Below are 15,716 nucleotides of genomic sequence, written 5' to 3' on the forward strand. Positions count from 1 at the left end.
TGAGGTGGGTCTGTGGATGTAGAGCTGGTGTCTATGTGGTGAATCTAGCTGATTTTGTTGATGAAGAAGGTGTTGATGGCAGTGGACTTTAATGGAGTGTGGCATTGCAGGAATGGTTAGGGGGTTGATACAGTGCTTGACCAATTTGAAGAGGGCTCTGCTGTTGTTGTTGGATTCTGCTATGATATTCTGATATTAGGAGGCCTCGGCTGTGTTCATTAGTTGTCAGCGGTTTGCTTGGAGTTCCTTGAGGAGTGGCAGATTCAATGCTGTCCTGGAGTTGCACCAGATTTTCTCTTGTTTCAAATGACTCTTTTGCTGGGGTTGAGTTCTTGCATGTACCTGGGTCCTTACCATTTTGGTTTGCAGGTGCGTTATTTCAGAGGTGCATGTCGGTCGATGGAGGCTAAGACAGTGGCATTGAGTGCTTCAAGTAGAGAGTGGAATGCATGGATAAGGGCCTTGCCTCCATGCTTATGCTTTTGGATCTTTCGGCCGCCTTCGACCTGGTTGACCATTCTTTACTGGTTGCCAAGTTGGAGGCGATTGCTAACTTCTCTCTGGCAGCAGTCTGCTGGACTGCCTCCTTTCTCAACAACAGACAAAGTAGAGTTTTCTCAGGGGACATAGAGGCATCTCCAGTTGCCATTGATTTTGGCGTAGCACATGGGGCTTGTATCTCCCCCTGCCTCTACAATATTTTCATGGTGCCTTTCTTTACTCTGTTGGATCAGGAGGGCATCATGTTCACCAATTATGCAGGCGACACTCAGTGTGTCGTCCCCATGACGGGTACTCATTCTAGTGACAAAGCAGAATTGAACGGAGTATACATTGTTTTTGAGAATTGGATGTTTGAGAACAACCTGGCCCTGAATAAGGGCAAGACGGAACTCCTGATTGTGGGCACCCAGTGGACCTGCTCCACAGGTGTCCCTTTTTATGAGAGCTTGCTTCTCGGGGATGTCAAAATAACCTTAAAGAGGGTAAAAACATTGGGTGTAGTTCTCGACCAGCAAATGACTATGAAGGCCCATGTGGGCAGTATTGTGTTATCAGCAGTTTAGTATATTAAACTCTTAACTCACCTTAGGCCCTTCATTAGCCAGGCAAATCCGAGAATATAGTCAGAGCAATTATCGGTATATAAAACCGATTATTGTTGCAGCCTACTGGCATCAGTAAAACAGAGGAAAAAAGACTCCAGGTTATCCAGAATGGTGCTGTAAGGTTTGTGATGTGGCTATCCAGCCGTGACCACATGCCCGCCGCTAGAAGAGGGCTTCATTGGCTCCCGGTGGAGGCCCGGGACGCTATCGTCTTCTAGTTACCACCTTTAAGTGCATCCAGGGCACTATGCCCAGCTATCCACAACACCTTATGGTTGAGATAACCCAAAGTAGATCCCTCAGAGCAAGCAAGCAGAAACTCCTTTCTATTCCCAGATGTAGAACCAGAAAGGCAGAAAGGGATGTATTCTACATTTCAGGCTTAGAATGGCCACCCCCTGGATCTCAGGTGTCAGCCTAATCTGGCTTGTTTTAAAAAGAAATTGAAAACCTGGTTGTTTGTTTAAAGTATGACTCTTCGCCCCTTGCTCTTCTAGTTCTCCCTCACCTTTGCACTTCATTTTTGTTAGTGCCCTAATGTCCTCAAGTCCACGGATAGTGCTATATACATATTTCAAAGTAAAATAAACGGTCGTATTTCAGTTGGGGGTGTTCTGTTTTTGAAGGACCTGAAGGTTTGTCTGATGGGTTTCTGCTGGGAGTGCTTGACTGGGGTGGTATGCAGGATGTTGAAAGGCACAGCTAGGTGCTCAGACCTGTCAGCGGGAGAGGAGAGCTGTAGTGGAGTGAAGACAGTGCTCTGATGATTAGGTTGAGGTAATGCAGATGATGCTGTGAAAATCAACACATTTTTCCTAACTGACCTGTCCTGAAAAAAGTCAGCCATTTGTGCCTGTGCTCTTCTTTGATACGGATGCATAAGATCATTCAACTCTTTGGCCTCTGTTGTCAGTTCTACATAATTGTCATTATGCACTGGTGCATTAACTTCCACCCACTGTACTTGGAGCTTGTTTCCCTGCATTGTTCCTGTCCCTTACATAAGGCTAGGTGAACTAAACAAGTTGCTATCTCTGGTGGCATCTCTTGAGGCACAAATAACCTAGGTGTGGCTGCTGCATACAGAATCAATGAACAAGGAAAACAAGGGTCACTCATTGTCTCTTTCCCACTGTCTGCATGTGGCAAAACCACATGTTTTCCTCTGAGTGGTGATGCACATCGTTATATTAGATACCACTTTGGTTAGAAATATCCCTCTTCATTCGTGTCATAGAAATATTAATTTTTGTTAATGCCTTTTCACTATTAGTAACTTTATAAGACCCACCCGTTCGAGGAACAAAGCACATATAGCATGAGGAAACTAAAAATGCAAAAAATAACAACAAAATAATGCATATACTGTCTAATTTCATCTTGGTTTCCCCGATCTCGTGGTGAAATGCCTAGTCGACCAAATGGACGTATGGAAGTTAAAATGTTACTCCCTTTCTAATTCCTCCCTCCTGTTCATCCTGCTGTTGGAGGGGGGTGATGGAACTCCTGTCCTTCCGGATATCACTGAGTTGTATTAATGTTTTGCATCCAGAGACTTTGACGGCTGTGGAAGTAGAGTAGATCACTGTGTAAGGTCCAACAAATGTAGGTTCTTTCACTTGTGCACAAAGCTCCGAACAAACACATTATCACCTGGAAAGATCTGTAGTTGCTGACACTGTGATGGCTCTTGTGGTGCTGGTAGTGAATCTTCTACCATTGAGTCATAACTGTTGTGATGGGGCAAAATCTGGCGAGATATAAATCTGACAGATTTTGTTTGTTCACTAAGTTACCCCTAGAATCCTTCCCTGCAAATTTAAGCAGAGGTGTGTGCATAAGAGGTTGTGCATGAAGGTGCAAAAGGAGTGTGCAGTACCCTGCCTGTGATTATGTCATGTGGGGTGAGATGAATAAAAGAGCAAGTGGAAAACAGTGCAGCCAGTTCTTATGCAGCGTGTCAAACAGTCTTGCAAGCCTTTGTTTCAACAACCCACTGAGGCTCTCCACTATCAAATCGGCTTGTGGGTGATAAATGGAGCACGATTTGTGTTTTATATCTAATAAAGAACACATTTCCTTGAAAATCTCATTGAAAAAGCGCATTCCATTATCTGATCTGATGAAGTCATATATTTCCCATCTGGGGAAAAACTTCCTGCTCTTGCAATTTGGCTGCTGATTTAGCATTAGATGGGCAAAGGGACCTGCTTCAAGCCATCAGGATAATGGGCAACCCACAACAATTAGGTACCGAAAGTTACTGCGCCTGTTAACCATGTACATGTAGTCGTGGGCAGGTGTCTAAAAGGCCCTGAGGTTGGGGTAATGTCGTTTTCAGTGTCCTAAGGACGCGACCAGTAGTGCAGCTTTGGCAAGTAATGCAATTTGATGCAAAATCACTAATGAGCTTTAGGAGGTTTGGAAAAACCATTACTGCTGCAAATTGGCAGCAATGTATTGCTTGGATGTGAGTGAGGGAAAGAAAGTGCAACTGTTTGAGTGTCGATGGTGAGCAGCTCTTGCGGCATAATTGGTTTCCCTGAAATGTTTGCCTCCATATGAGGTCTGTGGGAGACACAGAGCATTCCCTTTTTGTCTCTAATTCTTTCTCTTGCTGGGGAGCTTGTGCTTGTAGTTCAATAATCTGGGTCAGGGGAAGTGCATTGTAAGGGGCCATCATTTCTACTTGTTGCAAGGATAACTCGGAGAATACTGTGGCAGTGGGGTTTTCTAAACAAGCTGCTTTCTTTGCTGACTAGTCTTCTGCGCTGTTAACATAAGCATTTGGGTCTACATTGTTCATGTGAGCTGCACGTTTCACTATGGCGACTGATTTAGGTAACACTAATGCATCTATAACCTAAAGAGTAAGGCGACATGCTGCACTGGTGTAACGTCTGATCTATTAAATCCATTTGTGTGTCATCTGGACAGGACTGAATGCACAGTAGATGTGACATAAGCTGAATCTGAGTAAGTGGACCACCCTTCAGACAATTCTAATGCAGCTCTACTGCTTGTGCCGAGTAGTGCAAGGGGAGTGGCACCACTGCTTCTTCCATTTGCCTTATTCTCGTGTTCTGATCAATCATTGATGAACCATCAATGAAAAGCACCTTCCCTTCTTCGAGCACATCTTCCTTAGCACGGACAGTGTCATCAGTTGTGTCCCTATATGTAGTGCAATCATGTACTGTGCCATTTGGCTGTACTGGTACTGTGATAAATGTTGCTGGATTAACAGTGTGGCACCTGACAGTGTGAATGGAGGAGTTTGACAAAATCACTTCATGCCCTGATGCTCATTAGGTGGTGAGAGTGGATTCTGATTTTTGTAGGATTGCAAAAATTGCATCTTCTACGTAAAGGGGGACAGGGCATCCCATGGTGATGGTGGATGATTTCTGTTAGCCAAGTGTAGCTGTCGCTAGAGCCTGCTCACATGGGTAGTTTCCCTGCATTACCGGATCTAAACACCCACTGTTGTAAGCCAGAGGCATGGGTCCAAGTGAGGCATTTTGTGTCAGGACTTTTGTCATCACCTGAACAGTTGAATGGGAGAACAAAGATCATTTTTTTTCATAATCTCCTGTAGCCAGTACTGAGGCACTGCTGATTGCTTTCTTAAGCTCCTGATGCGATTCAATCATATGGTGTGTTCAGATAATGGGCCCTTTTGCTTTATGTGCTTCCTTTAATCCTTGCAGTAGGGATTTGGTATATGTTGAATAGTCAAATATCTATGCTCGACAATACTTACATAAATCTAAAAACTGCTGCATCTGCTTTTCTGTCGTAGGCTGGGTTGTGTTCTGCACTGCGCTGGCCTTTTCTGGAGTTATTTTTCTGCCTGCTGATGATATTATCTGCCCTAGGTATACAACTTCTTGCTGCCAATACTGAAGTGTATTCCTGTCCGCTGTGTAACCCTTCTATGCCAATAAAGTCAGGAATGTTACTGAGACATTCCTACATATCTCTTCTGTCATGCTACAGACCAGGAGGTCTTCTACATACTGAATCACTGTGGTCTGTGTTTGTAAGTACCCTAGCTCAATGTTCAATACTCTGCTAAAAATACTGGGAGACTCAGTACCTTTGGGGCAAACAAGTGTGTTGGAACCTCTGACCTCTGAAAGCAAATGCTGTAAGGGACTGGGACTCAGGATGTAATGGGAAAATGCATTCTTGAGATCTATCACAGTAAATAGGTCATTTCCATGGGGATATTACCCAGGATGGTGGTGGGGTTAGGAACCACTGGGAATTCTGCTTCAACAATATTCTTTAAAGGACGTAAATCCTGTACCATTCTCCAAGGTAACCCTTTTGCTTTTTTTGTAGGATAAATAGCCATGTTCCATGGGGATTATGATGGCTGTATTATGCCCTGCTACCATACGTCCTCTAAGGTAGAGTACATGCCTTCCTCTGCTTCCTTTTGACATTGGGTATTGTTTTACTTGAAGCAAAACTGACCCTGGTTTCATTTACTGCGAACCGCACCTATGCTTTTTTAGCAGGCCTACATCATGTGGGCCACTGGTCCACAGCTGACTGGGCACACTGGGACTCATTATAAGTTTGCCGGTCCAGAAACAAGGCTGCCGGTAAGCTCACAGGCACCCTTGTTTCCAGACTGGCAAACTATAAGTATGCCTGCCAGAGCGGCTGTGCCTGGCAGGTCTGACCCTGCCGGATGCAGCGGTCACGGTAGGCAGATCTGTCACGGAAGCACCGGCACCGTTAGCAATGGTGCCGGTGCTTCCGTGTCCCCACATCGGACTCTATGGTAATGGGGACTTACATTTTACCGGTGCCTGACTTCCTGGCCCATCAGACTTGGAATCCCCTGGTGCCACCGGGAAGTCAGGTGCCGGTAAAACTTTACGAGTCTGGCAGCAACCCGCTGGTAGCACTGACAGGGTTACCGCTGGAATCTTAATGAGGCCCACATTCTAAATCTTCCTGTAAGTGTGACGATACTATGTTGGCAAGAAGCTGGGTGTGTGGTACTTCTCTGTGTTCCACTACTACCTGGCAGTGTATGGAGTTTTCAAATATCATCTCCTCCTCATCTTCTATGTCTTCAAACAGCTGTTCATCAGACAAATCCCTCAATCATTGTGTTAAGTCAATGTATAAAACCGTGTGTCATTCAAGATCCTCCTTGTCCAAGCTGAACAGGATTACAATGTCTGCCTTGGTGATTACTGCTTGCTCATGATGTCCGTACCGAGAAGATTGACTAGGGTGTCCCGTGAATATAATAAGGGGACTGATAATTCATGTGTGCCTATGGTGACAGGTAGAACTTCAGTAAAAGGAACCGATTTGACAGCCCCAGGAAACCCTTGCATGCCAATTCTTTTGTCCAACATGGGGAACGTCCCTTCCTTTTTGGTAGCTCCCTTGTCGACCAAAAATGAAAATGTTCAATTCCCTATCTTCAATCCTACTCGGGGTTCCTGTTCTGGATAGGTAGTTACTGATAATACTGCCCCGTCCCCTCCCAAGGCTCCCTGTTGGCTGTCCTAATGAGAGTGAGTGTTTGTTCCGGGGACCAGGAAAAGATTTTCCCCCAACATTTTCCCCCAACACGCTTGCCTCCGTGTAGTGTGTGACTGTGCCCTGTGGCAGGGAATTCTTATCCCATGGTTGAGCAGGTGGCTGTGTAAAATATAATTCCTGCACTTGCTTCTGTTGCTGTCAAACAGGACCTGGGACATATGGGGCAAACTGAGGCTGTAGATTAAAGACAGGTGGTATGCTGGGATGTTATAGTTGAAAGGCATGGCCAGCCTGCTCCTGCAGTCCAGTGCGAAATTACCGATCTTCCTGCAAGACCAACATTTTGGCCCGATCGGGGACACATGTGTCCCATACCTTCCCCTCAGCCACTATAGAAACTTCCCCTTCCTCTTTGAAAACCTCCCACTCCCATCGAAAAAATCTCTAGGCCCTTCTACCCACCCCTGTGCGAGGCTGTGTTCAGGCTGCCCTTCTGTGGTGTTAGTTATTACCGCACCTTCCGTGCACAGCTTTGCTAATTTCTACTGTACCAACTTTGCCTCTGCCCTCTGTGTTTGTTTGGTCCACTCCTTCTCCTGTCTCTGCCAGCAATAATGTGTAATGTGCACTTGTATCTCGGGCCATGATGGTGCTTCCATCCCAACCACCTTATTTAAATCTGCCAGCATTTCCAAAGGGAGCCCCTTGTGTAACATGTGATAAAAACGACAATGTTTTTGTCCCAAGCCTCCACTGTCTCTAACCACCACATTTCATACATCTGCTGTATGTAAAGGGAGGGGTCCTCTTCTGCTCTCATTGTGTGGGCCATCAGAGAATTCATATTGTGTTGTAAGGGTACATGTTCCTCAAAACATTCCATACCTGCACTTGACAGTTATTAAATGCCATAATATTATCATCTGCCTGCTCCCCTAGCAGGGAGGTGAACAACTCTTTATGTCCCCCACAGCTAAGGTGATGCCTGATGTATGTTTCTAAAGGGCATACATCCACTTGCCAGCTCCCACAGTAAGGGAGGAGAGGGTGTGAATCAAGTTGACCCAATCCATGTGGGGCCAATGCACATAATGAGGTCTCCCGGTCCCTTCTGTAACAATGGGGACTGGGTTTCCCACTGGTTATGCTTGAAGGTCCTCAATCACTTTTTAATTTTGGTTGGGGGCATTCGGCCAGGCTGAACCCATTCCATTTGGTACTTCAAAATCTTTTCCTTATTGCGGATGTGCTTTACACATATGCTCCAATGGCCTATCCATATTGTCACAATGGTCTGATCAAGCTCAAAAGAAAGTGTGTTGACACCAGCCTGATGGCCACTCCCTTAACAAAAAATGCCAGCCATTCATAATCTTAATAGCAGACCTGCCTATTCACACAACTACTGGCATCATTTAACAAAATAAAATAGTTATAAACACAATTGCCAGAACATATCTGATTCCAAACAACTTCATCTACACAGTGTCTCACAATACGTACTAACAGGCACCTTTTATGTATCCAATTGCTATCAATACCTAACAACAAACACCTTATTTACACAATGTTCAATAATGCCTGCAATAAAGCACATTCTTTTACACAATGATGTAGATCCCTCCTCTGTCCCTTTTCCTGGAGACAAACCCCCTCACTTTCCCTTCTCTGGGACTGAGGATTATCCTACATGATATTGTCCTTACCAACTTTGGAAAAGCTTAACCACAATAACTCATGACTACACAACTCTGTCCTTCCCTGGTAAAGGGGAGATCCTCCACACTACTTTGTCACTACACAACATTGTCTTTCCCTTTGAAAGGGGAGCTACTCCTCAATAATTTGTCAATACACGTGCAATATTACACAACATTGTCTTTACTCGTTAAGAGGAGTTTCCCCACAGTACTTCATCAATTCAAAAGCAATAGTAACTCCCAAGCAACAACAAAATGTCAAGAACACTATTTTATGCAAAACGTGCACACAACTTACTATGTGTTCTCTGAATCCACCCGATGACAATCCCCCATCAACAGCCTGCACAGTTCACTCCAGGCGCCCCCAAGCCAGAAACCAGGCAGACATTTAGAGAAACACAGCGTCTGCTTGCCTCTCCATTTGGTGTGCGCAAAAACTGATTTCAGGAGGTAGGTGTCATGGCCCGCTATATGCAGTGGGAGACCCTCTGAACCCTCGTGGGGGGGTTCTGGAGCTCACATAGGGGTCACCACTTTGTAGACCCTCAAGGAATTAGAATACATTTGTGTACAAACTAAACATTATTTGTAACTACATTCTAAGCATCCTAGTGGAGCCTGCCTAGGTAAAAACTAAGTCAGCAGAAATTGCCCTGTTCTGATTGGTTAGTACATTTCCCTATTCTGATTGGTTAGTACAATAACACGCTACATTTAGATCTGCATCCCCCTGTAGATGACCTAATCATGCACAGTTATTATGAAGATATGAAGAGAGAAATCTGCCACCCCCAGCAATAAACTCAATACAAGGCCGTTCTCCTCCATGAGACCAGATTTCTTGACATCCTGTGCGACTACCGGTACCGGTATTCCCTTAGCGCCTGATTACGAGGTCCCTTTGCGGGTTCCCACCTTAATGGCTGGTTTTACTAGCCGTTAACGAATGGACCCGCAAAGGGCCCTTGGTGCTAATTACGGTACCGCAATTTGCGGTACCGTAATTACCGCCTTCCCCATTCCCATTATGCCCTATGGGGCAAAAATGGGAATGGGAAAGGGCCATGGTGAAATGGGGAAGTACCGCTCCGCCAACCTTGGAATGGGGTGGTACTTCCCCATTTCACCATGGCGGACTCGTTACAATACTGGCAGCAACCATGGTGCTAATAGCGCCATGGTTTAGCTCTGGTGTTGTAATGAGGGCCATTGTAAATAGTACATTTCCATTACACGGGGCAATAGCTTTAACATTATGTAAACATAAGCTGCAAACGTTGGTTCACCTGAATTTTATGCTTTTTTTTAAGTTCCAGCTGTTTGGTGAACCAGGAAGCCAAGGATCCATTATAAATCACGTTGATCCAAGTTAATGCCACATCTGTGGTTACCGAGGACAAATACCCTTGTTCCTAAATCCTGAATCCTAAATTACATTTAAATGAAAGATATTTTCCTTCCAAAACCACAAATCCATGGAAGCATTATTTGTATAAGTTTATCTGAAAGCCCATCCTGATTGATGAATGCCTTTTCAGTGACTAAGCATGGGTGAACCATCTCAAATGTCATCTGCAGACTACAGCAAATCTCCTAGCGAGACTTGAGTAGGTTTGTGTGTTCCTGTAGATTTTTCTCCCAGCAGGAATCTGGCAGAATGTGCCTGAATCTCCATTAAGAGGCATACATCTTCAGGAAAGTTTGGGAGAAGCTGTGCATGTTCGGGATAATTCCTAATCTATGGAAACTGCAGGCCCATCATTCGATCTGGGAAAGAAGAACTTAGTCTTTCATCCGTCTGATGTTGATCAAATTAGTAACATTGAAATAGGGAACTGTAAGATTGCATGTCAGACCAGCAGAGTCCATCACATGCAAGGCATGCCTGGATCTGCATTTCAGCATTCAGAGATCAACAATTTCAGTACTACTGTGTTTTACAATATTACAATGTAAAGAATTCTTTTTTTTTTAAACTTCTTTTTATTATTAGGCAGCATGGCAGCATAACAACAGGCGAACAGCGCCCAGCAAATATAGATTAGCATTACAGTTCATGATATGGTCACATAAAGATTACATACAATATGATACGGGCACAGAGATTCAATCCACATATGAGGGAAAGTAGTTAAACCAAACGATACGGGAGGAGCTCTCAGACCAGTGAGAAGGGGGGGGGTGGTGGGGGATCCACCGGGAATATGCCAGACTAGTGAGAAGGAGCAGGCGGGGAAGCCACCGGAGAGGTGACGAAGTCGGACATGTAGGAACGGAACCTAAGCCAGACGTCCCTAGGCCTGGAGTGAGTGGGTTGCATGTGTGCCCAAGTTTCCTCGGTGTCAGAGGCCCAAGTGACCGCCCTCAGCCATTGGGCATGCGTGGGGGGAGAGGGGCGAAGCCAGCAGAGCAAGATGGACCGAACCGCTAAGAGCATGCAGAGGCCGGCCAGCTTCCTGGAGTTTCGAGGAAGGCCCGGGAGGTCGTGAAAAAGGCACAATGCAGGGGAAGGATCGATGGGGTGATCGAGCACAGCGGAAACCGTTGAACAAACCATACCCCAAAACTGTGAGAGGCGGGGGCAGGACCAGATCATGTGGATGTAGTCCGCATCAACATGCCCGCAGCGGGGGCAGCTAGACGAACGCCCGCTGGACATGCGATGCAGTCTGGCCGGGGTGTAGTGGAACCTGTGCAACACTTTAAACTGAATGAGTTTAAATCGGGAGTTAAAGGACACCCGGTGAGTGCGGTCGCATAAATGTGCCCAGCGATCGTCCGATATCTCTACCCCCAAGTCTTCCTCCCAAGACCCCCTAAGTTTAGCAAATCCTGGAAAGGATCTGGACTGTAGCATGGAGTACAACCTGGAGATTTTGCCTTTCATGGGTGAAGGGGAAGTGAGCTCCTCAATGGCCGGGTCGTCTGGTGGTAACGCAGGGAATGTTTGATAGTTGCGCTTAAGGGTCCTTCGGAGAGACGCGTATTGAAACCAGACGCTCCGGTCACTTCTCAGGGTAGGGGGAGATCAGCCCACTCAATGAATGTGCCCTGGTCAAACACGTCCCGCAACAGCTCGTAGCCTGCCTCGGCCCAGCGACGAACGGTAGATGGTGCAACCTGAGGAACCCCCGGGAGGAAGTTCCAGAGGGGAAGGTTGCCGTGGAAAGCCTGGGTTATTCCGAGCTGTTTCCATGTTTTGGCCAATGCCAGGGATGTGCAGGTGACCGGACTCTGTGAGTCCAGTACCTGAGAAGCGGGTTGAATAAGTAAGGAGCGGATTTCGCGGTCACAGACCGCCAACTTCTCGAGCCGGACATGAGGGGGAGGGTCAGTTGTGTCGAACCAATAAGAGACATATTGAATTTGAGATACCAACCAATATCTGAGAAAATCCGGAGCCCCGAAGCCCCCCCTAGCCATGGAGGTGGACAAGGTCTCATATTTAAGTCGAACCGCCCCCGAGTGCCAGAGGAAGGAGGTAATTGTGCGAGTCAAGTCTCGGAAAAAGTCTGCGCCTGGCCACAAGGGTACGTTGGCAAACCTGTAGAGCAACTGAGGTAGCACCACCATTTTCAGTAGACCCATTCTGCCCGCAAGAGAAATCGGGAGCTTGTCCCAGGCTGCAACCTTAACGGACAGATGTGAAAGGTACTTCCGAAAGTTCTCTTCGAGGGTCAGTGGGCCTCATTACGACCCTGGCGGAAATGGAAAAATGATGGCGGAAATGCAATACCGCCATCGAACACCGCTCGTTGCGATCATGACCCGTCACCGTAAAGTACGATGCCATTAGCGACACCGCAGTGAACGGCAACGCTAACTGCACCAAGTACGCGCACGCGCGCCTTGCAAAACCGGAATCACCGCCATGGCGCAACGGTACGCGAATTCTGACCCTAGCGGACATGTACTGAACGCCATCAAGCACGTCGTAAAGTACCATTCCGCCATGGCGAGAAATACGGCAACGTGAACCAACCGTAAATGGCCCACTGAGTGCCTGTACTCCACTCCCTGGCCTCATTGCACAACTCCTGGCAGGCGCAATGTACTCACACTATGCAACCAGTGAAATCCACAATTCACCCATGCATGCCAACGTAGAAAAGCATGCAGGGGCTCAAAGCGCCCCGTGAGTGGGCATCCATGTACGGCATGTCACCATAGCCGTACTGACGCAGCACAGGCATGTGAAGGTACAATACATCAAAATGAAAATCAAGAACACATGACACAAAACAACAGTAGTCCCCCATCGCTTGCCACCAGCGCAAGGCAACATCCAAAACAGCATCCTGAGGGGGATTGCACCAGCCCTGTACTCATGCCAGTAAACAAACCAACCATCAGCAGAAGCATGTACCACACAAGTCGGCAGAGTGACTGAGCAGCCAGGCTCATCCCAAGAGGGGCCGATGGGAGCTGCAGGGCACAGATGGCATCAATACAGAAGCTATTCCAATGGACATGACCCCAGTCCCCCTCCAACAAACGCACGCAAACACAGTCACCTGTGACCAGCCACATTCTGAACAACCCATCATTCCACCAATCGACCTGGCTGACAGGCACCAGTCGGCCAAAAGCCAATCCCCCGCCCCTGAACAGCACATCATGTAAACAGACACAATGGCAGCCCCTATCCGTGACCATACTGTGCTACGTAGGCAAACGCGGCCAGTACTGTACCACACAACTCAACTCAGAAGGCGGAACACAATGCAGATCATCTCGCAATACATACCGCCACAAAGCGAAAATCGCCACATCACCTGCAAAGAACAACGCAACACGACAAATATCGGAATACAATTTAAATGCACATCCAAATGACAAAGGCCCCACAGCAATTTGCAAAATACCACCAAAACAACCATCATCACCGAGGGCTGCATCTGCAATAATTGACCGGCTTCCACTTGTGTGACGCCCTGTACCATCATGGCACACAGGGCCTACATCAACGTTCCAAAAGGCAACATGGAAGCGGCAAGAACCGCAGGTCCGTCCCATGAGGCAGGCACTAGTCGAGCTGAAAGGCCGAAATGTTGCACCTAGCCACCAGTACAGCGTAAGGGCATGTGGCCCATTGGCGATCGTCCCATATGATCGAAATGGTGCTCCACTGATTCACCCGAAGCTGCAGGAGTCGAGAGTAAAAACCATCTGGAGGAGTGGCGTAGAGATGGCATCTGCAATAGGGCAGGAGATACCTGTCACCCAAAAGAAACACAAATCAACCGATTGCATTACGGGACTCATGATGCATTACAATCTTCATTCAACACACCAAATCCACACCCATATGCATGCTAGCCCACTCCAAAGGAATATACACACCCCTAAATCAGTATCGAATCATAACGAAACCAATCGAGCTAAATACACCATTGGCAACGTCGGTTACTGTGCATGCGTCCGTCAAGATAGAACCCATGACATGGGATTAGTAACGTGCCTAGACACAAGTGTATGAAGGCGCGTCGAGACAGGGAGGATCCGACAAGGGCAGATAGACGTATGTCCCACTATGGCAGCCTTGCATCACATAACGCAGGGGAAGGGGAGTGAATCAAAAAACCCATGTACATGGCAGACCCTAAACGGAATCATCAGTCCATGCATCCACACATCATTCCCTCATCCCGCAATGAAAACGCATGAATATTCACTCACATAATATGTGAAACTTCCATCGCGTCTGTGCGTAATGCAGTCCGCAAAAACCACTGTGCCCCTGGCCGGATCTGTAGTGTTGTGAAGCAAGATGGATTTGGGAACGTCCTGCCTTATCGTCCACTACGCTATTGCGCATCCCATTCAATTCATATCATTCATTGCCTGCTCGTTATGGGCCATGTCCCAAGGACATTCTACAATAGAACGTTACATTTCCAGCCAGACCTGTGGGCGTATCCTCGCCGCTACTTCAAAACCCAAAATGCTGGCCTTCGAATTCCTCACTTGCAACATTACGTCGAAAAGGCTTCTGTGAACGCTTGCATTCACAATTACATCAATGTAGTGCGGCTGTGTGTCATGATGCTAACTGGCTGCAATCACAAATGGGACGCCACGCCCGTCGGTGAAGTACGTTACTGTGCTGCATGAGGGTCGGCCATCGATCGAGCCCTACATACCACTGACTCTTCACAGGTATGTAAGCGGCTGCAATCATAGCATGTGTAACAATGGGAGCATAGCATGAAGATCAGTCAAAGTACATCACACTGCCATCGGGATTAGATACATGATTCCAATCCCAAGATGCCATGCGGCCAAATGCAGCCTTACGTGCGGGACGTGCTCGGCCAGAAGGGATTGCATCTGCCACAGATTCATTCAATCAGCACAGGTGGAGGCCATACAGGCCGACAGCACATATATTGCAGACCCAAACCCCTCCCACAACCACTCCCACTCCAAAATGCTACCGGCAGGACTAGCGATGTTGGGCCTGGGGGACCAGATAGCACTGCAAGTGCTACAACTACAAGAAGACGACGAACAACAACAGGTACAACAACCGGGCGCACAGGGGAGACGGAGGAGAAGGAGGAGGAGGAGGGCAAGGCAGGGTCAGCAAGGCCCACAAGCACTGCCACTACCACCACGCAGGCGGCCCGCAATCCCACGCCTCCGAGCCGATCCGTTCAACCTCACTGCTGAGCAGATCCACACCCTCTACCGTTTGGACCGGGACACCATAATCGCCATTGTGGACATGACACATGCTGACCTCGTGAGCATGATAGATAGCCCAACCGCCATCCCACCCCTACTGAAGGTGGTGTCTGCACTCCACTTCCTGGCCACAGGCACCTACCAGCACACAGTGGGACAGTTGCATGGCATTTCACAGCCACTGTTCTCACGGACACTCTTCCAAGTGCACGATGCCCTCCTGAAGCACGCCGACGACCACATCACACTACCACGCACGTACCAGGAGATTACCAACGCTAAAGTGGGATTCCATGCACTTGGCGGCATCCCGGGTTGCATTGGTGCCATCGACTGCACCCATGTTGAATTGGTTGTCCCACATGCCATGGAGGTCCAGTACCGCAACCGGAAACAATTTCATTCAATCAATGTGCAAATGGTGTGTGACTCCAACAAGATATTTACGCATTGTTGTGCCAGATTTCCAGGATCTACCCATGATTCTATGGTCCTGAGGAACACAAGAATACCACGCTACATGGAGCGACACGCAGGGCACAGATCCTGGCTACTCGGTGAGTCTCATTCCATGCATGACATCGTGGCCCATTTGATGCGTCAATGACCTTGCTGGGGGGGGGGGGGCTACTTAGCACTATCATTCCACTGACACCCTTTATTCGTCTCATACAGGTGATGCCGGGTATCCACTGAAGAGATG

At 47.5% G+C, this 15,716-nt stretch overlaps 1 long non-coding RNA gene across 1 annotated transcript in view; it reads left to right on the top strand.

Annotated features, from left to right (window-relative positions):
- Positions 1 to 15,716, top strand: part of LOC138527816 (uncharacterized) — a 96,806-nt gene that overhangs the window by 51,917 nt on the left and 29,173 nt on the right. Inside the window, exons 3-4 of the long non-coding RNA XR_011284052.1 lie at positions 4,988 to 5,151; positions 5,457 to 5,524. This is a non-coding gene — a long non-coding RNA (uncharacterized lncRNA). The remainder of the gene's footprint in view (positions 1 to 4,987; positions 5,152 to 5,456; positions 5,525 to 15,716) is intronic.

The sequence above is a fragment of the Ambystoma mexicanum genome, chromosome 7q (genome assembly GCF_040938575.1).
Source record: "Ambystoma mexicanum isolate Mex_15411 chromosome 7q, UKY_AmexF1_1, whole genome shotgun sequence".
NCBI classification, from domain to species: domain Eukaryota; kingdom Metazoa; phylum Chordata; class Amphibia; order Caudata; family Ambystomatidae; genus Ambystoma; species Ambystoma mexicanum.